The 27,762-nt window shown below is 38.0% G+C and overlaps 1 protein-coding gene across 1 annotated transcript in view; it reads left to right on the top strand.

Annotated features, from left to right (window-relative positions):
- The first annotated feature begins 5,997 nt into the window (after nucleotides 1-5,997).
- Nucleotides 5,998-27,762, top strand: part of LOC110678059 (serine/arginine repetitive matrix protein 2) — a 76,831-nt gene continuing 55,066 nt past the window's right edge. The window contains exon 1 of the mRNA XM_021850585.1: nucleotides 5,998-6,819. The gene's annotated coding sequence lies outside the window, so the exon portion shown is untranslated. The remainder of the gene's footprint in view (nucleotides 6,820-27,762) is intronic.

The following is a 27,762-nucleotide window of genomic DNA, read 5'->3' as shown; positions in this document are numbered from 1 at the left end:
GGGTTGAAAGTTTTCTCGACCTTACAGGGACTATCTTTGGGTATCTTCGTGTGACCACAAATTCGAAAAAAAGTATACATGTGACAATAAGCGCTTTCAGTTGAGCTGTTGATGTGTTTATAAGAACACTATGCTGAGAAGCAGGCTCATTTCCAGTTGGGATGTAATGCTATAATGAAGAAGAAGGGTAAGGCAAAGGGAAAAATAAGAAGAAAAAAGAGTTGAATTTTTCTTCACAAAAAAAAAAATGATCTGCTTGACACACCTTCGCATTCGCGATTTTTACAAACATGGCCCATCTCAAACTGCATAGTACATTTATGTGATTATCGTTTCAATATTCCAAAACATATCTATTGACATTCGGTCCAAAAGTAAAACTACAACCGTTAAGAATTTATCACAAAATCATACTTGTTGATTGGAGACTGTAATCAAATTCCATTAAATACGAACATATACGCATGAACAATCGAAAGTTTCTTCACAGTCCTTGAGCATCAATAGTAAGCATGTATCTGATGAAAACGTGTACTTTCCTGTTGTAACTGCTGTTTTCTATACAGATTTGTAAAATATATCATCTAAGAAAATTATTCCGTTTTTGTCAACTGGAAATTGCGGATCGTGTTGATAAAAACGGAACATACCTGTATTAATTTTTATGCCGTGGCGTCACATGAGTGCTTATTTGGGCCCATTCACAAATTTCATAACGCTGAAGGGGGTGGGTGGGTGTCCTCGTGATGTTACGACTCATACAAAATTTGGATAATATTCATACAAAACGCGTTACGAGGAGGTGGGTGGGAGTCCAAAATGGCCATTTTTGGCGTTATGAAATTTGTGAACAAACCCATTTTTATTTGTTGATTCATATAGTCAACAGTTTGCGCGATGTGCTCCGAAAACTAACCACCTGATTTATAGTGAGATCTTTTCATGGTGAATTCTATATCACTGCTTCTATTACATAATATATTATATTTTGGGTTGAGCGAGGATCATCAGGGCAACCAAATAAAGAGGTTTGGACAGGGAGCTTGAGACTGCCTCCTCCATGCCACTGAGAAAAATCTACACGTCAAGGTCGTGTGTTTTACGTATAGATTTGCGTAATGAGGAAAACCACATAACTTGAGTGTGGTAGCCATATGGATTTCGTCATTTACTTCACGGTATTATAACATGTGTATCAACATTAGGTTGTCATGTGAAACAAACATGAATGTCTAAATTTTAAATCATGAAAACCAACTGATTTGTTTATTGAATTCTAAATGTAGTGGCTTTAGATAGTCATGTGTGATAGGACATGAATGTCATGAAACTGAAAGAAGAAATTTGATAGAAGAACTCTTGCTCCCCAAAATATGGATTCGAGGCTCCTTTGATTATCGCAAGCTCACTTGAATGTTTTGTTTTTCAGCAACAAGTGGGGCGCCGCAAATCCATAATTTGGGAAGCCCGGGATAGCATATTTCATTTTATTCGAAGCTGAAAGCTAGGAAAATCTGTTAGTGGAATCCCATTTTTCTCTAACACCATACATTATATCCAATGCTGGAAGTAATGCATTTTATTCATAGAAAATTAGAACGAACTCCTCATCTTCACTCCGACATCTTCACTAATAGAAAGAAAAACGAATCCGCAAATTTTCCTCTAACACTTTCAGCTTCAGAATTTGCTTCTTCCCTAAGGAACATGATGATGACTGTCGTTCAACACGAGGTCCGGTCGCAAGTTAGTTCGCATTGGGTTGATCACTAACAATTTAGAAATTTTGTACACGGAAATTGACAACAAGCTCATCGATTTCAAATCGACCAACTTGAACATGATGTTCATGAATCATGTGTTAAATACACTATACACCATAAGTTAAATACACTGAATCCGTGTTGGGTGATGATCTATGCACCCATAGGTTGAAGCATACGAATTTGAAATGGAAAGCTTCAGGAGCTTGGAAAACTGGAATTCATGTTGTCGGACTGATTCATCAGTCCATAGAGCAAAACTAAGGAATTTATTGCGTAACACACACGAAGTTTGTAAGATAATCACAACAAATTGATGTGGACGTTCATGAATCGATCCAGAATTTCAAACACACGGATCGAACATGTGGATTTTTATTAGTGTGCTGTTAACATGTCGTGGATTGAGGACGGGCTCTTCCCAAGTAACATTGGTAACTGGATATTGTCGCACCGCCACCAACCCGGATCGCGCCAGTGAGACTCGCGACGCGCCTCAACTCGCGCGATTTTGAAATCAGTTTTTTAGTGTGGCGCTGCATTCTTACGATTTTTATGAACACAGCGCACTATTCACATATTAGCTGCGACGCATGGGGCCCGAGAAAACAATAATTATAAATAAATGTTGGTCTTGATTTCTACCTCTTTCTAGTTGAATAAGCTCTTATTCAGCCACCAATGTTACTTGGGTTCGACCCCATCTATTGGGAGTATTCTGTCAGGCTTGATTTTACAGTTGTTCATGTAAACTTTCTTTTGGAATGAGATTTCCCTGACGTGGGCTTTGTGCAAGTGTCTCTGCTTGCGGATCCGCACATCCATTGTTGGCACCGTCATATAGAAGACTGACTGCTCATAAACAACAGTAAAATGTTGATCAAGTTATTTTTCAGATTTTTCCAGTGTTATAAGCAGATGCCTTGCTGTAATATATGGTAGCACCAGTAAATACCTATTCATCATCATCATCACACCAAGGGTTTTTTTTTTCTTACGTCGGCCGACGTCTCACGTAAAACAAATCAGCATGTCTAAAATTTTGACAAAAGAGAGCCATGATTGTCCCTTTTCATTTGCAACCAAAACGAAAACACGAACGTTTCTGAGTAACACTTTTAAAGCTGCTTGAATTTATTTACTTTTATGTTAAAATATTATAATTCCATACTACCCTGGTAAAACTATTACAAAACTAAGCAGAGGCGCGTCCACGTTCGAAACCATGGGTAGAACAAGCTAAGAAAATTCTTAGGTATATAAATCTTATGGTAGGCTGGAATTTTAAAATGACTATATTTGAAGGATTAAACGCAAAAGGGTGTGATATTTCGGTAGACTTTGAGTTGCGTATGTTTAAAAATTATAACGCTAGTTTTAGATGGTACTCCACGTAACAGAAAAAAAGATTCCACGGTTCTTCTAAGACTGTGTTTTTATTGACTTCCATACAACTCGTATAGAATCAAAAATGCTGAAAAAACTTCAAAGTAGATTTTCTTAAAACTAGGTAATTGTCTAATCCCCTCATTTTCATGCCAGTCGTTACCATAAGACTAAACCTATGGATACAAGCTTTGTCAAATGTGGAAATATTTGGCTTGGAATAAACGTACAGGCAAACATCGGTCTCAACACTGACAAAATCTTTGTCTTGTCAAATATTTGCCATAGTGTACTGATGGTTTTATAAAGCTTTTTTTAGGATCATTCATTGGAACAACTTTACTAATCATCCTTTATATGAATATGCTTGCCTTTACAACAAATGAGGTTGTTCCAATTTCCTCATATATTTCTAGATAACAAATGGACGAACCAAAAAATAAATGCTAATTTGTGTAGTTTTTTCGCACGACCCGGCTAATTGCAAAACTTTTCAGTAGAGACTGAAGATTCTTGATTCGCGCAGACATTTCTTCAAATATTTCGCTGTAATTTCTTCAACAATCAAAAACTAAACTTTCAGAAAATCTTTATAATCTGCTCTGAATATTTCTATCAATGATGCCACAAAACATCAGTAATTCAGAAATTAACTAAGAACTACTTCTTCCTACGGCAATTCTGAATCAACCAAGGACTCCTAGACTCTAGAGAGTGTTCTGTGGGATCTATAAAAATTGGTCTGAAAATCGTAAAAAATACAGTCGTTAGATCTGGCCGCAGATTTTTTTTTTCAGAAACCATCAATTGATTTATTCAAATATGTCATAGATAATTGCTCTATTAGGTTTTTAATGAGTAAAGAAATTTTTGTAATAATTGTTACAGTTAGTTTCCCAGGATTTTCACTATTAATGTTCTCAATCGTTCTTCAAACGAGCCAAAACTATTGGGAGTCATGTACAAACCATGTCACGCTTCAAAAAGCATGGGAAAACCATGAGAAACCTTTTCGTGTCTTCATCGAGTTTGTATGTAAACTAAACAGATGATAAATAGTTGAATTAATTTTTAAAGCTTTCTGTCAATCTTTGTCTCACCTTTTTTTTTTTTTTAATCATGGGTAGGACAATCATTTGACTGTCCTACCTAGGTATTTTTGTGGGTAGTACATGTCCTACCTGCCCTACCCACTTTCCGCGCCATTGAAACTAAGCATTACAACATCTGATTGAGATCTCCAAGCAACATGTTACGAACACTATCACACGATCAAGCTTTCACAGTAAGATTTTGAACGAATGAAACATATCGATGTTTGTTTGATTTTGTTTGCAATTTTCTAACGTCAATTCAACAAGAAAAGGTGTATTTGTCAGCAATTCTGTTTGTGTTTTTTTTTTATTGAAAACAAAAACAATGTTCTTTCAATTCTCAATTTATGAAATGTTATATTGCGGCAGTCACTTTGTAAATATTCTGGAATCTATGGCTATATATTCGTGGCTAACAGACGTTGAAGTCCGATCGTGGGCTTCGTGGCCGAGTGTCGCCAGGCAGTAATCGCTTCGTGTCATGAGGTGTGGGTTCGATTCCCGCTTCAGCCGTCGAAACTTTTTGTCAGGAATGTTTCTCGGCTGTGTCACTGGAGCATGCTTGTCCGTTGTTTAGTGTTAAGTTTACAGTCTGTGCGGCTAAATGGCTGAAGACGGTGTCCGTGTCTTTTTGTTTTTTTTTTTAACTGTGTAAGACAATTGACGGTCATTTTGAATGGAAACACAAGTAGCAACATCGTGATGGCACTGGTATCACTAAGTTCCCATGCCAACGTCAATGGTGAATATGAAATATTTCGAGATACTGATATTCACCACTGATTGACGCAATTCGCTGTGCTCATTAAAATAACCACTGTGGATCATTAAAATAACCAAAACGGCCGGTATGCAAGGCATAGATAGCACCACCGTAGCCTTGTGTGTTTGACAGAACAGCAATGCTGTCACAATGTTAAATCCCATATACAGTGGTGCCTCTGTTTTGATGCGGTGAGCACTGACAAATACTACCTTCAATGATCCATTCGTGTCTATGAAGGTACGATGCTGCCATCTGTAAAAAGTTTACATTATAGACATCTACAGAATCTATAGCTTATCAAAAGACTAACAAGACAAAATAAAGACTTCCATGTTCATGGCAGTTGCCCAACATTTTATGGTACATTAGTTAATAGAGCAAAATCTAGAATGCCGTGAAACGTGTTCATACTTGTGTAGCTTTTGTAGTACCAAGGGACCAAATGTAGTACTAGAAGTGGTACCCACTCTGAACCCGACTAGTATGTCTCTATTCGTCTCTGGTCTAACCCCGTACACTTATTTGAATTTAATTAAATTGTGTTTTCAATTTGTCAGAAGCATTTGAAAATTGACTTCCTTTACTCTTCTATGTAATAAAAATCGGAGCTCCACACATAGGATATACTGTGGTAATTACCTTTGTAGTTGCGAATTTCTAAAAGAAGCTATCGCACACCCTCAATGTTAGTCGATCCAGACCGTGCTACAGAGTAGCTTTGATCATCTATGATTTGAGCTTTTTGTACCCACACCTCATGCATTCTTGCATAAAGTAACCTCACCACACAGTCCCTGAAAACCACCGATGGCAGTGAGCTTCGATTTGAACGAACCGTTTATTCATAGTCACATACAAACGGAGATCGTACGCCCGATTCTTCGATGTATACCATACCTTCCTACATAGTGGAGCCGCATAGCAATCGAGTGAACGCAGATTCCCCGTGAGGCTCGAGACTCGGGAAGCTTTTAGTAATATCTTTATTTGTTATGAATCGCTTCTCAAGACAAGTCGCAGATTTCTGTTTCGCGAATTTTCACGCGATCTTTGTCACGGCCGGAGGGTTAGACGCTCAAGATCGCGATGGTTATTTGTGCAATAGTGTAAGGAAATGTGCGAAAAATCTCAAACAACAATAAATGTCCAGTGACGGTGTTCATCAAGTGACAATCCAATTGAAATCGAAAACGTCTGCCAACGGTAATAATACCGAATGAGATAAGTCTCGGCGAGAATAATTTAAATTAATTATCATCAATTACGGTGAACATAGTAAGTGTTTCTGTGCAATTGTCTGAGCTGTGTATACACAACACGGAGCCCCGCCGGTGCACAGAATACCCCCGCGAGTATCCATCTGATGGAGCATAAAAAGCGCGAAAACTTGTGAATGAATTTGGTGTATGAATGAAACTTTGCGGTCGCTTCGTGCCGTCCGTGTCGATGCAAACTTTATGAATGGGCCACGAAGGAAGAGAGACATATTGGCCCTCCGTTTGCAAACCAGAGAGTGATGGATTGTAAGTGCAGAAATTTCCGTCGTGATATGCTGGTACCTGACCAACCGCGTCGTGTTTAGTGTTACTCAGTGTGGAATGATTCATTAGCAGAATGCTACACATGTTCAGATGAAGATTTTATGAAATATAGTCCATTTAACGACCTTTAAAAAGTTCTGTTCTGTTCCAAATCGACAATTTTCACACCGTTTTACCTTTCAACGACAACCTGTGATGATTGCTTGCTGTATGGCTTGGCAGTTTATTGTACCGCATTTCATTACTGGATAAATATGGATAGTCGAAAGGTGAGTCACATTCTCATGCATCCGGTTCAATTGTTACGCCAATTAATATTAAATGACAACGGTCGGCATTTCTGCGAGTAAAACAGTTTCATATCGTTTCGAAGTCATAATTTCCCATGGTTAATAGCATTTGTTCAATATGATAATTATTGTCAATGTTCCCGGCGCCCACTTCTATGACGAAATCGAAAGCAACTACGGTGCTAGTGCTAGAAGCATTGTCAATAGAGTTCATGAATTGTTCATAAGAGTTATTTAGGCGATCGTTTTTGCATCACACCGGCCATCAAGATTCCTTGTTGAAAAGCTAGACCACACAACATTTTCGAAGCTTGAGATTTTTATGATATTGGACAACTGAGGTTTACGTTCAAAGGCAAAGCTTGGATTTCCCATAGTGATATGCCTACATTCAGATTTTTTTAAGGAATTATACATATTGAATCTTGAATAAAAAAAATATGAAATCCCGCGAAATATTACAATGCTTATCGAAACTGTAGAAAATCTATGCAATCGCAGTTAATTCTAGTTTTTTTGCTTATGGAAACGTATCGATTTTTTTTCACTTCGGATAATCGAATCCTCCGGATAATCGAATCACTAAGAAAAAATTGAAATCTTAGATAAAAGAACTTAAACATTATCTTTTTTCGTTGTTTTATTTATATTATACGGTGGTGTAGCCAGAAATTATTTCTAGGAGCAGTAGGGGTCTTAGAGATTTTTTTTTGACCAGCGTACAAAAAAAAAAACACTTTTTTAAACCCCCCTTTTCTTATATACGTTCAAAACGGCAAAACCATTCATATTGTACATTGCAATACCAAATTATCTCAGATTTGTGCATAAACATTGAAAAACAAGAACATCAAAAAACAAATTCCGGATAATCGAGTCTAAAATTCCGGATAACCAAATCCCGGATATTCGAGTCCCCGGATAATCGAGTCTCCGGATAATCGAGTCCGACCTGTATTAGGAAAGTTTTTGCCAGTTGTATTTTATTATTTATTCAGAAAATACCCTTCTTTCAAATATTAGTTTTTCTTTTGAGTTTCGCTATTGGAATATTTTTTTGCACTGAAGATTTTGATATATAGCACAAATTTATCCTTCTTTCAAACATTCTATTTTTTTTTCCTAATATTATGTAACCTTAATTAAAGGTATACAAACTGTTGATCTTAAATTTAAATAAATTTTACCTTCTTTCATACATAGGCTGTTCTGTGGAGCTATATATTTTAGATATCTTTTTTGTTTCCAACTGCCAAAAGGGCGGTAAACGATAACATTGACCTGCTCAAATTATCAGCGAAAAGATAAAGCGGTTACTGCAGTTTCTTAGATGGGTTGTGCTACTTTTCCTCGAATGTCGGTTCCTCAAATGTCGTTTCCCCGAACACCAGTTCTCCGAATGCCAGTTCCCCGAATGTCCTGTTTTCCCGATTAACCCACTTCCCCGAAAAGTTTTGGTACTCATAATTGTAGCTTTTTACATTTCAAGGTGGTGAACGAACTGGCCATCTAATATGCACCCTTCTTTATTTAATTGGCGGTTCTTTCGAGTTTTACTGTGCTCAGAATTTTTGTCAACATGTGTATAGCCGAGAATGACAGAATACCTCCTTCTTTTGATTGCTTATCGTTCTTTCTTTTGCACTATGCAGCCACTGAAGACTATTATAGCACCTATTTAAACTGCATCACTTTTCTGGGAAACCGGTCATTCGGGAAAAGGGTTATTGGGGGAACCGACATTCCGAGAAACGACATTCGGGGATAAGTAGCACATGATTTTTGATGACTTTCCATTTTATTATGCCGCCATATTTTTTGCGTCCAATCTTCTATTGGTTCAATAATAAATTTTGCCTTCTTTTAAAAATAGGCTGTTCTTTATATTTATACTGTTTTAAACTTTATTATTTAGTGAAGCTAAATGTTAACCATTTTTCTATTTTGCTGTTTTATCAATTCTTGCAAAACGCGCTGTAATAAGAATAAGAGTCATAATTACTTTAGAACCTGCCAATATTCATCATATTTTTTTTTCTTGCAAACACATGATCTCCTTTTCGTTTTTATTGATAATAGAAGGTATTTTTGATGTACACTTCCAAAATTTAAATTTATATTGAACCGTTCAAAAGTTTTGCCACAAATATTTTCTTTTAAAAATGTGTTGTTCATTTGAGTTATGCTGTGAGAAGATTTTTTTTGCGTCAGAGCCTTTAAATGCCTTTAAATGCAAAATAATTTGCTCTCGTATATAAGTTATTTTTGCATTATGCTGCAATAATAGATCTCTGGATTAGACCGTTTAACATTTTGCCCAAAATAAATTTTTTTTATTTAGTAATGCTCTCTAATGTCAACATAATTTTTGACATACATTGCTTGGAAAATCTCTGAACAAACACCACGTTTGTTGAGAACCTACCATAAACCCATTCTAATCTTTCAAACATTGTTATTATTTATTTAGTTGGTGTTACATCAATTAATTTGATAAAACCTCGTTAACGATGTTACGCCACTTTACTTGGAGCATGGCTGTGTCTCTCCAACTTCGATTTTGGCCCACGTTCTCCAGATCTTGTTGCGCCTGATCCAGCCTTCTTGTGCCAACCGGATCCGACGCGAACACCATCTTTGCAGGATTGTTGTCCGGTAGTCTTGCAACATGCCCTGCCCAGCGCAGCCTCCCGGCTTTCGCCACTTTCTGGATACAGGGTTCACCGTAGAGCCTAGCGAACAAGTGGTTCATTCTCCGCCGCCACACACCGTTCTCCTGCACTCCGCCAAAGATCGTCCCAAACACCCTTCGTTCAAACACTCCAAGTGCTTGCAGGTCCTTTTCCAGCATGGTCCATAGAGGACAACCGGTCTTAAAATCGTTTTGTACATGGTACATTTGGTGCGGGTGTGAATCTTTCTCGATCGCAGCTTCTTCTGGAGCCTATAGTAGGCGCGACCTTCACTGATGATGCGTCTCCGTATTTCACGACTAACGTTGTTATGTACCCGTAACGCGGGTAGATCCCCAGCAAACCAGAGATCATACAAGGATGTTTATTTCAAATTGTATAAATGTTCAGTTTACGTTAGAATTGGATATGATGCCAAATTTAATTGATTGAGATTGGTTATGGAGCCAGTAATTTGATCTGATTCCAATTTGCATCTAAACAAACCACAATTTCATATATTCAAATATGTAACTTCAAATTGTCATTCCATTGTGATTTCTACTGCACTTGATTTGATTCTATTATAATTTTGAGCTTGAGATTAGATATGAGTTCATCTGATGTAAATATAAAATCATACAGGGGAAGAGTACAGATCGCTGGATGCAACTCCAACACCAAGCATAAACCGAACAAGAGGAATATCTACTTGAATAAATTGATGTACTGGATGATAAACATCATTAAAATATTGCGTCGATATGCAAGCCATTGTAAATGAAACCCATTATTTGCTGTTATAGTAACAACAAAAACCTTTACTGAAATATGACTACGAATGGACTTTTCAGAACTTGGCAGGTGGTGGAATTTACTTTGGAAAATTTCCCACAACGCTGTGTAACTTTTTTTCTTCTACGGGAGGGGCATATTGTTCGGGTTTGTTTTGAAACTAAATAAATTTCATCTTGACATCGAGAACTATAGAATGCGATAAAGCAGTTTTCACTCAGGCAGTGACTATTATACCTTTTTACCTTACCGGGTGAGCGACTGGGGTCACATAACAGATCTTATTTATACCCCTTTCTTACGATGCTGTTATAGCTACATTCGATGACCACCACACAAGAATTATGCTTCAGCGTTCTACTCGTAAAATATAAGAGCACTTGTTGTAATAACTTGATTTCTGACGGTCACAAATATCATGTCTCAGCCTGCCTGCTTGTCTTTTGTATTTATGTTTCTTTGATATGTTTGCAAAAAATAAATCATATAAAGTGCAACACTCCGTCATACACGTTAGTCATAGTAAATGCCAAATCAACTTGTTTAGAGTTGTATTGGTCATGATGAATTGCCTAATATGGCCTCCAAATTTGTGCGAACAGAGAGAATTCGTGCATTACCAACAATTTGTTTTTACTGCATAAGCGATCTCTGTTTTGGTAACAAGATTTTGACTATTCCCCAGTCAATTGCTAATGTAGCAGCATCAAATGAGAAACAAATACCGACGACAAATCCTTTTGAAATGGGTGGCTTATATTTGCTATATTTCCGTGCCTTTCAATAGAGACTGAACGGAACAGTGGTACACGCAAAATAAAAATCTCTTACAAAAATTGCAAGGTCCCACCTAATACAATCTCTGCATAAGAACAATACAATAATTGTATTGTGCTTACCGGCAGCTCATTGTATTATAACGTTTTACTTCATTTTATCCAACACATGCAAACATCCCCCTTTAAACTTAAACGCACGCATCCATGTCTAAAAATAAATTCGATACTCTTTTGGACGAAGTGGGATAGCATTATGTGATACATCAGCTCCACAGTATGCTTTCCTTCTTTCGTGTCCAGTTGACATTCGAATACAGTCGGGTCTTCAATTAGGCGCACTACTAATACGCGAACATTAGAACTTATGAGAATTCATTTTTTGAGGTATTATTGAATATCTCGTATGTGCTAAGAGATAGCTCAATGCTGTCTTCGACGGAGTTTCAGTACTCTTTAGATCTATCTTAAAGAGTTAATGATCATCCTTTTAGTTGAGAACTTGACCAGTGTTTCCAACATAATTTATATAACTATAATATATATGCATGGGGCCTTCCTTAACCAATTAAAGCCAAGTTGATGGTATCTGGGAAGGAATCTCGGTCGGTCCAGGATATTTTCGCAATGGAAATTTCCTCGACTTCCCAGGGCATAGAGTATCACCGTACCTTGCCACACGATATACGAATGCGAAAAGGGCAACTTTGGCAAAACAGCTCTCACTTAGTAAATGTGGAAGTGCTCATACGAACGCTAAGCTGAGAAGTTGTGGGGACGTAATGTCAGCAAAGAAAGGAAGAAAGGAACATGTACACGCAAGTGGGTATTAAAAAGTGTATAGTTGAGATTCTTCAAATTCTAAAGACTTTAAATTGAAATATATGAGGTCGTGTAGATTTTTTAACTTGACTACCGCCAAATATAAGCGGTATGCTCAATTGATTTTTATGTAGAATTGATAAAAAAATACAGCCAAAGTTTTAAAAAATGTATCTCTCATTTTCACTTGCCTGTTTTGAACAATAAATTAAAATACCGTAAAACGGGGTAACTTTGATAGTTTTTTTCGAAGAAAACTTGAATATTTATGCATGTTGTTTCAAATAATTATAATTTATATTTTTAAAACAAGTACTGGCATCCTAGCTATCGATTGCAGTTGATAGATTGCCAAAAGATTTATTTTGAATGGATATATAATTTTTCATATAATCGAAAGTTGGTTTTCTGTTTTGGGGTAACTTTGATAATGAAGTCTGAATCGAACAAACTTGAATGAATAACGAACATTTGTAGGGCATTGCATACCTATAGGCGTTTAACGTTATATGGAAATTTCTGACTTAGATTACAAAAATGGTCCCAGTTTGTGTAAATGCGTTTCGCTAAGAGATTTGAGACCGTATTCAAGTTCTATGATAACTAGGCTGTTAAAGATAAATGACCAACTATTCAAAACTACATCAAATAGTGATCGTAGAACAGATTGTTTGTAAGCGTTGCAAAATGCTAAAATTGTGTCAATTTTTAATATTCGTACAAAAAGCCTCAAATGTTCTTGATTCAAATGAAAACCACTCTTACATGAAGTATCATACTAATATTCTTTAGTTGTGGAATTTACGGCTAAGCAGTCTTGGAATGATTAAAACGAGTTTTGTTTCAACCCAACGTTTCGACACGGGGATTGTGTCTTCCTCAGGGGAGATTAATTTGTCGTTTTTTGTCTAGTGTTTGGTCTAGACAAAAAACGACAAATTAATCTCCCCTGAGGAAGACACAATCCCCGTGTCGAAACGTTGGGTTGAAACAAAACTCGTTTTAATCATTCCAAGACTGCTTAGCCGTAAATTCCACAATTAAAATATACAGTCGACTGCTCCACAAATATTCTTTAGTTTTGCATTCGTTTTGCTTAACTGATTTCCAGAAAATATGATATTTCGTTTAGTATGTGGTGGGTTACGCACTATCAAAGTTACCGGCATTATCAAAGATACCCCGTTTTACGGTACTAACAGTTATATTTACGATTTCTATCAACTTCAACATTTGTTATGGAGTCCCAAATGAACAATAACGTTGATAATATGTAAATAAAAATGTTATGTTATCTTATTCTTGTCAGTTAAGTTTTCTTCTGTTTAATTATGTTCGTTTAAATGATTCGATAACAATATAACTACAACAATTTCAATTTAAAATCTTACATCATGAGACAGCAATCGCATTACTGCTCTGTATGTTGATAGACCTATACCCCATTTTTATGTTTTGAAATGGCTTTACGGGATTTCCATGTGTCTTTTATATTGGATCTTTTCAATCAACGTCTTCCTTTCATTTGGCCGTCCGGCGTGGACACATTAATATCGTAATGTTTGGCAACCTTTTTTTTAGGGAAGTTCTATGATTTCTTAAAGCTTTTAAGGCTTTGAGTAAAGTGTTTCTTAATTCAGCACGTTCTTTTTTTTCTACGATAATTGCAAACTATGTTTTCTTACAGCTACCTAAAAAGTAAACACAAATTCAATCTCTAATGATAAACTTTTCATTTGCCCCACGTGATTAGAAAATTGACGGTGTGTCAATCTAGTTATTTTTAGTTCAACGTCAAATTAATTCTTAAACTTTTTTTTTATTTCAGTTTAAAACTTTCAGAGAGGACAACTTAAAAATGGTACAAAAAAATATTTCCGCAACTTTTTTCCACTGAAAATATAAAAATAAGATTGCACGATGTCAACTTGTTACGGAATGATAGTTGACAAGTTGACAATCTTTCGGTCTATTATGCAATAATGGTTGAACAATCTCAGGAATTACTTACCCATCGTAATGATATGAATGGCCTCAAAGGTCTACTCATGATTTTAAAACGTTAATTCACATATTCAGTAAAATATTCATATTATTTTCACTTACCCCACGGTTCTTTACAAAAGATGCATGGTCCTACCTGCTACAATCCCTGCATAAAAACTGTACAAGAATTGTATTGTGTCCGCCGGTAGCTCATCGTATTTGAACGTTTTATACCATTTTTTTCAATACATGCAACCATTCCCTTACAGCGTGTAACGCACGAATCCATATCTAAAAATAACTTAGCTTCTCTTTCCGAATCAGTCGCGTCTTCTATTGAACGCATTCTTAAAACGCGAACTTTAAAACCAGTGAATATGGGATTTCATCGTTTCTGAGGTTTTCAGAGGTTTCATTATCCAATAACTCGTATGTGATAAATGATATCACAGTTTCAATAATATGTACGTTCTTACTTTAAAAATGAAGATCATCCTTTAAGTTGAGAACTTGGCCTTATATATGATTCTATGTGAACCTTATGGGACATGTATGTAACATATTATATCTATACTCACTAAGTTTGACTATGGAATTCCGTGCCCTCGGTAATTTTTCAAACTGAATTTCAGCAATAAACGACGTTTGTCAGCTGGCTTTCAGTAAAATATTTTCTGTACATCAGCAAACAAACACCACGCATTCTGAGATCTCTTCGAATTGAATTTCAAACCTGTGTTCGATATTTTTCAGAGGAACGTGTTTCTTCTACCTATTATGGTATTTTTAGCCTAGGTAATTTCCGCCTTTTGATTTCTTATTATGTTTGAAAATCGGAAAAACTGTATTACATAATTAATCGACAACCCCAAAGGAAATCATATGTTACATATTTGTGGGAGCCCAGATAGCCGTAGCGGTAAACGCGCAGCTTTTCAGCAAGACTAAGCTGAGCGTCGTGGGTGCAAATCCCACCAGTCGAGGATCTTTTCGGGTTGGACATTTTCTCGACATGCAAAGGCATGGAGTATCTTCGTACATGCCACCGATATAGACATGCAAAAATGGTCAATTGGCGAGGACAGCTCTAAGTTAATAACTGTAAAAGTGCTCAAAAGAACACTAAGCTGAAAAGCAGGCTCTCTCACAGTTTGGATGTCACGCCAGTAAAAAGAAGAAAATACTTCTTCTGTAAGGTTCATATTAATCTATTTAGCAGCAGCACTCTTACTGACCAAATTCTCAGCTGAAAGGATAATCTTCAACTCTTCAAGGTAGGTCGTATCGTGTACTAAAACTTGGCCAAAGATAGTACTGAACTATTTTCTAATACATATCAGATATCCTGGGAAAATTGTCGAAGATGAAATCCCATTAATAACGCTGATATTTATTACGCTCCTCAACCGTGTGTCTAATTGGAGACCTGACTGTAGTTACTTCCACTCTCCGGCTTCGCCAACAGCAGCCGGGTGTTGTTTATAATTGTCTTCAAACATGGTCTCGTTAAGAGACTGACATAGCCGTGGTAGATGGCGCGTCATATGGTGGATGATTAGACAAAGACTCACGGTTCGAATCCCGACCGCGACGGTTAATTTTTTTTTGTTATAATTTAAACTCATTACGCCTCATGGCTGCGTAATGAGGCAGCCAACCTGTTTCTCATGCATCTCGAACTCGGCGCGAACACAAGTGTATTTTTCCGAATTCTTTCGCTTCTTTCCATGTTCTTTGTTATACAATGCCTTGTATTGTCGACCATTACAATTTCTGTATATGCAACGATCTAATACAATTTCTGTATTAGAATCATGCAGAATTGTAATGAAATCTTACAGGCTCGGGTTGCGTGTAGCCATTACGAATGGAGATCTAAAGATCATTGAGTGGAGGCTTGTAGCTACTTGTTTTACGTTTTTATTTTTTGTTTGTTTGTTAAAACAAAGTCATATAAAGTACAAAATACTATTATACACGGAATTGCAGAAAGGTTCAACGAACTCGTCTGAAGTTGTATTCAGCACACTGTGTTTTCTGCAATGTACGTATATGGCCTCCACATTAGTTCACATAGAGTGGATCTATGCATTTTAAACAATCTTTTATTTCCGAATAAGCGTTCACTTTCCTGAGCTGAATTTCAGTTATGTGAACAAATTTGTTGGCTGGGTCACCTTTTCGTGGTGCGTTACGGGGTAAGATCTACCAATTTGAACCCTAGTCTCATCTTGTTTTCGGGCTAGGGTAATATGTTCTGGTAATTCAAGGATTCGCGGTACAAAGTCCTTGTTACTGACAACAGTTTCTGAAAATTAATCTATTTTACCTAGCAGATAGTTAAAGACTCGGAGTTGGTCAGTCCCGAGACTACACTTTAAGCCAGGATAACAATCATGAGTATGAACTCAACAAGGACTGTAAGTACTGGTAATTCAAGGACTCACGGGAATTCTGATTACTAAACAAATTTTCTAGCTTGATTCGGTTTTGCTGCTAGCATAAAGCCCCTTTTTTCTAGTATTTTTCTGGGACTAAACTAAAAGCGAAACAAGGAAGGGGCTAGAGTTCCGTTGCATGGTCAAATATCAGTAGTACCGATTTGGTTTCTCAGTAATTTAATCGATTATGTTTGCTAAGGGGCGCGCCTTGGCTGAGATGTAAATTTCTATGAAGGGTGTAAATAGCGGGACCTTTTCATCATAGTCGATTTGTATCAATATCTGAGGAATCAAAACAAGAACTGTACAGAAATCTATGCTTCATTAACTATCAATGGAAATGGAGTAATGCGACATGCACTATACACTAAGGATACGGGTAATGCCACAATAGATCTAAATACTGGTCGCAGTGGCGCATCCGAGCAGGAAAAAAAAACGTTGTTATGAGCCGTTAACAAGGATCCGAGTTAGACGAACTCATCAACCACCTCAAAAGTATCCCCGTCTATTGTAACACTGCTTCCTAGGCAGGTTCTGTCGTGCTCGATTCCGCCTATCAACATGTACTTTGTTTTTGATGCATTCACCACCAGGCCGACTTTTGTCGCTTCACGTTTCAGGCGGGTGTACAGGTCTGCTACCGTACCAAATGTTCTGCCGACAATATCCTTATTATCCGCGAAGCAAACATTTTTGCATGGTTATTGTGAAAATCGTACATCGGTCAGTGAATCAAATTGTCATCAAAAAAGACGAAAAACAAACAACAAAGCAAGCTCGTTCACAACCGTTTGTTGCAACTGTTGCGGATAAGGACAAAATCCAAAGCAAAATTGTCATGACAATCACAGGACGCAACATTGTTGCAACCTTTTCAACTCGCGATTGATCAATTATTTTAAACACAAAACCAAATTTCTTTTATGGATGCTGTTCGATAGTGTGTCAATGTTTACCAACATGAAGAAAGTTCTCGAAAATTTCAATGCGAAGCCCTGAAAATCGCTGCGCACGTGGTGATCGAATAGGAAATGACAATGTCTTTGTTGCCGCGTGTTGGGTGACAATTGATTCACTGATCTAGGTTATTGAATCCGGCTCTCCGCATGACACCTTCTAGCACGATGCTGAACAGCAGGCACGAAAGTCCATCACCCTGTCGAAGTCCCCGGCGGGATTCGAATGAATTGGAATGTTCGCCCGAAATCTTCACGCTATTCTGCACACCGTCCATCTTACATGATACTTTATGGGCTACAATTCGCTACGTTGAATCTACGCCGAATGGATAATTCTTCTCCACTGGGCTCGGTCCTGAGCCAATCGCTTCCAGTCGCCCTGAACGTTAAGTGCCCCCAAAGTCCTCTTCAACTGCAAAAAGCCAACGTGTGCGCGGCCTACTATGAAGCCGACGGCCTCGTCCGGGTTCTCTACTGAATATTATTTTTGCTTGTCGTTCTTCCGGCATTCGTACCACGTGACCAGCCCAACGCAGCCTGCCGTGTTTTATGAGCTTGATAATATCCACTTCTTCATATACTTGGTACAACTCATGATTCATGCGACGCCGCCAGATGCCATTTTCTTGTTTACCGCCGAGTATTGTTCGCAGCACTTTACGCTCAAAAACTCCAAACGCTTTCCGGTCGACCTCTTTTAACGTCCAGGATTCATGGCCGTATAGAGCAACCGGAAGGATAAGAGTCTTATATAGCGCGAATTTTGTTTTCGTCTACAGGATACGGGGCCCTGCAGGTTACGGTTACGGAGCCCGTAAAAAGCCCTATTCGCAGCTGCAAGACGCCTTTTCACCTCGCGGGTAACATCATTATCGCAAGTCACTAAAGTACCAAGATACACCAATTCTTCCACTACTTCAAATTTTTCACCACCTAGCACCACTTCACTACCAACGTCACGATTGGAACCACACTGTCTACCAGCGATCATGTACTTAGTTTTGCTGGTGTTGACGGTAAGTCCAATCCTCGCTGTCTCCCTTTGAAAAGGCACGAATGCCTCTTCTACGGCTCGACGATCAATTCCGATTATATCGATATCGTCCGCAAAACCCAGGAGCATATGCGACCGGGTGACGATGGTACCGCTTCTTTGCACGCCCGCTCTCCTTATAGCTCCTTCGAGAGCAATGTTGAGCAAAAGATTCGAAAGCGCGTCTCCTTGCTTCAATCCATCTAAGGTTACGAAGGAGGTTGAAGTCTCATCCGCAACCCGCACGTTTGATTTCGATCCATCCAACGTTGCACGAATCAGTCTAACCAGTTTCGCCGGAAAACCGTGTTCTACCATTATCTGCTATAACTCATTTCTCTTTACTGAATCGTACGCCGCCTTGAAATCAATGAACAGATGATGAGTCTGCAAGTTGTATTCCCGGAACTTATCAAGGATTTGTCGCAAGGTAAACATTTGATCCGTCGTTGATCGGCCCTCACGAAAACCAGCTTGGTATTCGCCGACGAAGGACTCCTCCAGCGGTCTCAATCTGTTGAACATAACACGCGACATTATTTTGTACACCGAATTGAGGAGCGTTATTCCTCGGTAATTGGCACACTCCAATCTGTGGCCCTTCTTATACAGAGGGCAGATGAGGCCCTCCAGCCAGCTAGCAGGCAATTCTTCTTCCTCTCATATCCTTAACAGAGTACGGTGCAGTATTTCGTACAGCTGCTCACTACCGTGCTCTTTACTTTGCTTGAAAAGTTCGGCCGGGAGCTCGTCTTTTCCAGCAGCCTTACAGTTCTTCAACTCCTTAATCGCTCTTCTAACCTCATCTAGCGTCGGGGGCTCCACAGGTTGTCCATCGTTGCTGAAGATTAATCTGTTCTCAGACTCGCTCGTGTTCTCTCCATTCAACAATTGCTCGAAGTGTTCTTTCCACCTGGCAGCCACCAAGATTTTGTCTGTCAGCAAGTTACCTTCGCGGTCATTGCACATGACGGGAGATGGCGCAGTTTTTCTCCGTACGCCATTGGCAGTTTCGTAAAATCTCCGCATATCGTTTTGTTCAATGCTGTTTTGCGCCTCAGTAATGATGTCTTCTTCATACTGCCTTTTGTTTCTGCGGTGAATTCGTTTCTCGGCTGCTCTAGCTTCCTTGTACCGCTCTCTATTCTCCCGGGTACCAGACACTAACATCCGACTTCTGGCAACATTCTTCTCATCCGTCACATTCTGGCACTCCTCATCAAACCAACCGTTTCTGGGTCGTCTCTGAGCAGTACCTATCACCTCTCGCGCTGCTGCGCTCATCGCACCGTGGATAGACTCCCACAGATTGTTGAGGGTTTCGCCTACGTTGTATCCCCTTATCCGCTCATCAAGCTTCCGGCGGTACTCGTCTGCTACACCTTCTGTTGATAAGCGCTGGATATTGAAACACAACGGTCGCTGTCTTCTTGTGTTCGCCACGGTAGACAACCGTGCACGAATTTTACTAGCAACGAGATAGTGATCAGAGTCGATGTTTGGGCCTCTAAAGGTCCTCACATCGATGACATCCGAGAAATGCCGACCGTCCACCAAAACGTGGTCTATTTGGTTGCAGAGCTCGCCATTTGGGTGCATCCAGGTGTGATGTCTTTGCGTGCAAAGTAGGTGCTGCTGATGGCCATCCCTCTAGCTGCAGCAAAAGTTATTAGCCTTAGGCCGTTGTCATTGGTGGCGGAGTGAAGGCTCTCCGTACCAATTATAGGGCGGAAAAAATCCTCTCTTCCGACCTGAGCGTTGGCATCCCCGATAACAACTTTTACGTCATGTTTTGGGCATTCTCCGTAGGTCTTGTCGAGACAATCATAAAACGCATCCTTCGTGTCGTCAGGCCTATCGTTTGTCGGCGCATAGATGTTGATCAGACTGTAGTTGAAGAATTTGCCCCGTATCCTCAATACGCAGATTCGTTCATTAATCGGTTTCCACCGCATAACACGCTTCATCTGCTTCCCGATCACTATGAATCCGACGCCATGCTCTTCCTTGTCGCTGCCACTATGGTATATGTTGTATTTGAAAGCTGTGTTGGCGACGGGATCCACCGCCCTGAATTCACGTTCTCCAGTTCTAGGCCATCTTACTTCCTGAATAGCAGCCACGCTCACTCCAACCTTCTGCAATTCACGAGCCAAAAGGCTCACTCGTCCGGGTTCATTTAACGTCCTGACATTCCAGGTACCGAGTTTCCAATCATAGTCCTTATTTCGTTGCCAGGTCGATTGCCGAAAATATCGTTCGTTATTTCTCATTTCTCCATTTTTCGTGGTAGGTAAGAAATTCGATATGCTACCTTACCAGGGTCGCGATACCTACATCACGATGGTGGGGCTGCCACCTTAGGTGTAGCTGACGTGATACAGCATTTCATACTCAGCCGCTGGATGCCAGAACAGACGCTGTTTGAGCCGCACCTCCTTGGTGGACAGACGCTCGAGACGCACCTCCTCACTCTAGCTGATGTCAGAAGGACAACAGTGCCCAGGCTGCACTACCAGCTAAGTACGCAACCCTTAGCTGGCGGTCTTTGTCATCATTTGACCCGTGGAAGCGTGAGGTAGGGACTTGTGAGGACCAGAGCTATATTGGACGCTCCTTCCTAGTTGTCGGCTCACCATTTCACAGCCCATCATTGCTCTTATTAGTCTTATGAGCTTCCCGGGAAAGCTGCACTCGTCCATTCAAACATCGTTACAATATAATATTCATTAATTAAAAGCTCTCCCAGAATTAAACCATAGTGGAGCCAAAATCTAAGTTTATTCATCACGAATAATCAAAAGCACGGATCCAGGAAGCTATACTGATAAATGTCAAACTTGTTGTCTCTGAAAACAAAATCAAAGAAAAAAATTATTAACCAGAAGTATCATACACGATAAGAAATTTCGTTTTTTTTTTTTGTATAAAACTTTCATAAATTGCATAAACGAGATGTTTAGCCCTCGGCTAGTTCATCTCGGGACCAACGGCTTTATTTCCCTTCCCATGGAGGCCGTTGCTATAACTTCTACGTCATAACCGTATGTCGATATGACCAATATCGAAGGTTACTAGACCAAAGTTTTGGGATTTAAAACAAATTAGGAGCGCGAAATGACGTTTGTTTGTGTATTACTTTCTTAGCAACGGAACAAACTCCAAAATCAATTAATAAAAGGGCCTAAAAGAGTACCGTTATCCTACGGTATTTGATATTACACGATGGGGTTGCATTTATTCAGGGTATGCACTAAATTTATTCAGAAATTAATAGAAATATTAAACTGTTTAATTTATAGATTTCTAGCTTTTTAAACTTTATTCGCACTAGGTTTGTTTATATGGACACTAATATATAAGAAATCAACGTGATTTACCAATTCTGGAGATAACACTAATCATATTTTGATGCTTTTCTCATACAATATGGTTTGGAAACTCTTACCAAGTAGCACACATGTTATAATTGTAGCAGGTTAACTATGGACCTATGCAACGGATGACTATCTGACGTTTGAGCGGTGTCGTGTTATTTGTGTGACCATGGCAACGAGTGAATTCGGCACCGCTCAAACGTCAAATTAGTGAACTCGTGGATCGGTCCATTATATGATCAGATCTATAATATGATCAGATCCATTTATCAATTAATATATCTTAATTGTAACATGTGTGTTACTCGGCTTTTGACGAATTTACAGTATGCATCAGTCTTCCCAAATATTTTAAAAATATCTTTTCTCAGACCCTAATTCTGTTCAAATAATCAAATTACTTGGAATAAAACTGTGGGATCAAGTCTCTATGTAATATGAATATTTTAAGACCAAGAATAATGCATAGAAATACAACGTTTCATCAATTCCAGGAAGAATAAAAACACATATCAATCAATGAGTGGCAAGGTCAGTGAATTAATCTGCACTTTAAATAACACTTCGATGCTCCATAGTTTACTTAATGTCAGAGCAGTTGAATTCAATATCAGTTCATTGTTTCTCACGGTTTTGCCACTCCAGCTTTTGATCGAGTGGCTGTGATGTGATCCTGTAAGCTTTTGAATCGCTGACCTCAGAGCTGACAAAAAGTGCTTCAGGCCATACAACAAGATTGCATGTATCAATTATTTGATCGATTCAAAACCGACTGAACCTAGCGATATGATAGAACTTACCTGAACATTTTTCGTCAACTCCCCGTCGTCACATCTCAGGTCCGGTTAGTAATCAAAAACAAAAAAAAAGCTAATTTAATTCCATTTCTGTCGCATACATGTCGCCGCAAACGTGTCGAGGGTGAACGGGAGCGTGGGTGGACTATTTCTCTATTTCTCTGCCCCCTTCACGCCGCACCACAACTCGTTTTTTCGAGGAGGCGCTCTTGTAACATGCTTTTTTTGGCATTTATTTGGCTTATCTAAAACTGACGATATTTGAAGAGTTTATTTGGTTTTTAATGGACGATTTTGTTGCCGGTCGCTGGCCAGCGTAGCCTCTAGTGGTCATATCCGACTATGGCGAGGGATGGTTTGGTCAGACAAACGGACAAACTCTCAATCAACAGCTTTTGGTTTCCTCGGGGAGTGTTCTTTATTGAAGTGGATTTGATTTTATGGCTTTTTATGATGATAAATTTAAATGAAGACTTTGAAGTGATTTTGACCAAACGTGTCAAAGGTGACGTCAGCTTTGGATGGGCTGGAAAACATTGACTCGGGTTGATGTCTCAGCTGCTTATTACTAATCAAGAGGTGGGGACCGTGCAATATGATTTAATTTTTACCAAAGAATCTTTTGCCAGGAGTTCTGGACATCATGTATATGGATTTCTCAACTAGTTTCTAAAAATTAATTGCATTTGATTATCTGTGTCAAGAGTCAAGTAAGAAACAACCTTCTAAAACGAGAAGTCATACTTGTGCTTCATAAACCATCATGATTTGTCATCCTTCCTTCGCGTGTAGCTTACAGTTTCTCTTTGTAGCCAGCCAGCAAAGCCCTTGATTTCCGAACCATAGTGTGAGATCGTTTTTGCGTGGTATGGGCTGGTGTTAAGTGCAGCACCTTACAGAAAAGCCCACACGGTTTTCAACATCGTACGTTTTCCTTCCATGTTCAAAGCCAAAGCAATCAAAACGCTCAACGATGTTGCACTTTTATGCTCGCCATGCATGGCTACATCATAGGCGTAGTCAGGATTCTCATCAGAAATGTAGTGGTAGAGCAACCTCAAAAGTTCACTCTTGAATTCTTGTTATCCAGGATATAGTATTTCATGAATAGTTTTTCATTATCAATTGCAAGATGTGTTATTCTACGCAAACATTAATTGCAATTGCTTTCTATAATACCGGGTACCCCCGTTGGTTTGACCACATGTAATCTGAACACTTTTTAATTTGTGTCCCGCTAATTTGCACATCGTTCAGATTAAAAATGGTTCAAACGTCAATTAGCTCATGGAACGGAGTAAAGTGTAATGGAACGCTGTGGAACGGAACACAGAATCAAAACAAAACAGTGAAAGAGGTAACCAGAAACGCGTTTCTAGGGTGACTAGATGATCAAATTAAAAATGAACCCCGATGTTTTCGTGAGGTACCGTTCAAATTAACGGGGGTGTACGGTAGCTGAATTCTAAATTTTTCGACGATGTCCGGTATTGGGTGCTGTTCGGTGCTGAGGTATCTTACCCTATTAATTAAACATTTTGACCAATAATTCTGTTTAAGATTTTGCAAAAATCCAGCTGTATTAAGTATGAACAATTTGTTGAATTTTGAGGGTATGATACATAAGTTGCTTTGGAATTATGTCTTATAAAATCAGAGGGAAACAGTGATTTACTTTTTTCGGCGTTTTGGCCTTCTGTTTAGGATAATAGAGTTCGAAGAAGAAGGCAAACCAGTATAAAAGTAAATCGGTTTTGCCTCCAATTTTATAAGACTGAATTTTTACAACACTTTTGCTCTAATTTTGTCAAATGTTTCCCATGAATTTCATATCCCCATAAACCTCAAATCGATCATCTCAAGTTGAATTTTTGCGTAAATGAATTCTTTAACTCTTAACTATAGCTGATAAACATGCACGTATATCCAAAATTCGAGATTGTACAAGAAATTGGCTTCGGTATTCATGTACAGGATTTTTTCAAGTTTTTCCACCGAGTACTTTGCAATTGTCGGTCAATTCTGAAAATCGATTTGTTTTGTTCCAATTGATCGATGTTCTGAGTACTCAAAAGTGAGTGAATCGATATCTTTCATTCGATTTTTCATATCGATCTCAGATGACCCAACACTTTTTTAATGAGTTGTTGATTCCAATTGTTGTGCCAGCTATGAAGTTTTCAACGCATAATTTTGATTTTTAAATGTATTCAAAATAAAGCAATCCAAAAAATCGAATGCAAACCCAATTAGTCATGTTTTTATCAACTTGCTTCTTCTTCTTTTTCTTGGCATTACGTCTCCAATGGGACAGAGCCTGCTTCTCAGCTTAGTGTTCAATGAGACAGTTATTGACTGAGAGCTATCTTTGTAAAGATTCTCATAAAGCATCAAGTATTCTCGATTTTCTCAACAGATACCTTCAAATATTCCATTCCTTCAGGAATGACACCTGAAATTTCATGAGAGCATGTTTCAGGAATATTCATTTATTTATTCTATCAGGAATCAACTCGAGATTTTTTTGTTTTCTCTTTAAGGCCATCTATTTTTCGTGTAATTTTGAAAATATTTCTTCAGACATTATTCCTGGAAATTATTCTTTGAATTTGCCATAAATGTTCCATGAATTCTCTCAAACATTATTATTTTAATTTGTCCTGTAGAGTTTCTCTGCAAATTCAATTAAAGTTCATTCAGTCTTTGAAAAAACTGTATTCGAATTTACACCAGAAATCTTTCCTGGTATACTTTTTGAGATTTTTCTTGAATTGACACCAAAACTACTGCACGAATCTAAGAATTTCTCTCAGATCAACGAAATATTTTCAAAGATTAATATTAAAATTTCTCTTCAAGCAAAATTTCTCTAAAAACACTTTCATTTCTACACTATTATTCTAAAAACTCTTCGAAAATTCGTCCAACTTCTTCGAAACATGATTCTGATTTTTTATTTTCAAGAACGCAACCAAGGTTTTGTCCATGAATTTCACGAAGAATATTTCGTGCTGTGATTTACAGAATCCGAGAAATAATACTTTCAGCAATTTCCTCTAGATTACGTATATTATTTTTGAGCCGGGCCCAGCAAACATAAAATTGTTTATTGTGCCCCTTGGAAGTACAATCTGGAGGCCATATACGTACATTTACATAGATTATATAGATGATCAGAGAAATGCCATTCGGGGAAAATAGCACAATTAAATAAAGTGCAAGAGAAAAGTTGATCTACATATCTCGCGTTTAGTATCATTATCTGCAGTATTCGATTTCTCTTCGTCGATTTAGTTTTTGAATTAGTACACGAAATTCAATTGATTTTTGAAACGTTGTATTGATTTTGAAACGATGCAGCATGACGAAGGGCGATGAGTAGTATCTATTATATCACAAATAGCAGTTAAAAACAGATGCCCGGACAAGTAATTTGCTAAAGAAAAAGTCGATGAAGAGAAATCGATCTTTACAGTTACGCCCTTATGATACTGCACGCGAGAGTATCCATTCTATCTCGGAATCCAAAGATGGACACATGCTATGTCTGAACATCAATTATAAAAATCAAATGTACATCGATTTTTTTTACTCTCTAGAGTTTAGTTTTTTTTAGTTATATTTACATAATCGAATAGTTTTGAAATATTCCATTGGCGAAATTTTGATTATTTTCGCAATGGAATGCAATTACGTTTTTCGACACAAATGAAATGTATGGAAAAAACTTGTCCGATAGAATATTTTAAAACCTTTCGATTATGAAAGTATAGACTAAATACCGATCTCTAACAAGACAAAAACTGATGTACACAATCTATTTCTGTAATCGATCTAACATAGCGTGCGTCACAATGGCAAATTGGGTCCCTACATATGATTACTAAGACACTTAACTGATTCCTAATTTTCACGAAGCTAAAATAAGAATTGCACTGTTGAACGTCGCTTCATTCGTAAGATTAGTTACTTTGATACAATATTAAAATTGGTACCTATCTAAACTGTTTAAACTTAAGAAAAAAAACGCGTCACAACTCCAAACATTGTAAATGCTGAGATATCCGTTTTACTACAATAAACCCAAGGTTTTTCAATTGTTATCGACCCTGATGTTACTTGGCATCAAAAAATAATAAAACTATAACGCTCTATCCTTGCCTGAATTTATTAGTTTTCCGGCCTAAATTTGAAGATATTGTTAACATTGAAGATCTAAAACTAGGTATCTTTGATAATGCGGTTTACTTTGATAGTGGGGGACTCACAACATACAAAATTAAATAACATAATTTCTTTTAATCAGTGTTATCAAACGAATGCCAAAGTAGAGAATATTAGCATGAACCTTCATGTCAGAAATATTTTCGTTGGAAGCGATAACATATGAGCTTTATATCCGAAATTTAAAAATGAGATTTAATTTCAAAGAATTCATCATTTATCACTGATAGCCCAGTTACAGCTGTAATCAGGTCTTGAATATCTTAACAATAATCATTTTTACCGTTTTTGAAATGGAAGTCAGATATTTTCATATAATGTTACACGCCTAGAGATATGCAACGCCCTATTTGCTCTAGGTAATTCATTCGGTTTTGTCCGAAATGTACTTTTTTATTAGGCGCCTTCCATAAATTACATAACGCTCTAGGGGGAGGGATGGAGTAGGCTCTAGCGTTACGGCCCATACAAAACAAAATAAAAATTTTCACGCAAAAAGCGTTACGAAGGAGGGAGGGGGTCAAAAAATCAATTTTAGCGTTTCGTAATAAATGAATGCCGCCTTATGCCAAAGCGTTTGATTTATGTTGAATTCAATGTCTAAACGTGAATACCAATCGATATCTTGTTGGAATTATTATTTTATATCAATTCACACTGGCTTATAAATTTATTGGTAATGCGTGTTTAAACTCAAAAAACACTATGGTAGGTGAATTTATCTACAAGTTCTGTTATTTTATGAACAAAATCTAAGCCTATCTAACGTTCTCCATTACCATTCTCCAACCAAGTTCTAACTGCAATGATGCCAAACAATAGTTTTTATGTCGATTTTCAAGTGTTTACAATATACACATTATAAAAGTTATCGCAAAACCGAAAACTATACTTTCAATTATATGAAAAATTATCGTTCCATTCAAAATGAATCGTTGTGCAATCGTTCAATTGCAATCGATAGTTCAGATACCAGTAGGGCAAACGCTCCCTTAGTGGAGGTAGCTGCAATAGTGAAGGTAGTGTATTTTGGCATG

This window comes from Aedes aegypti, chromosome 3 (assembly GCF_002204515.2).
Source record: "Aedes aegypti strain LVP_AGWG chromosome 3, AaegL5.0 Primary Assembly, whole genome shotgun sequence".
Lineage (NCBI taxonomy): Eukaryota > Metazoa > Arthropoda > Insecta > Diptera > Culicidae > Aedes > Aedes aegypti.
The sequence above is the reverse complement of the archived record's forward strand: the minus strand, read 5'-3'. Positions and strand labels throughout refer to the sequence as shown.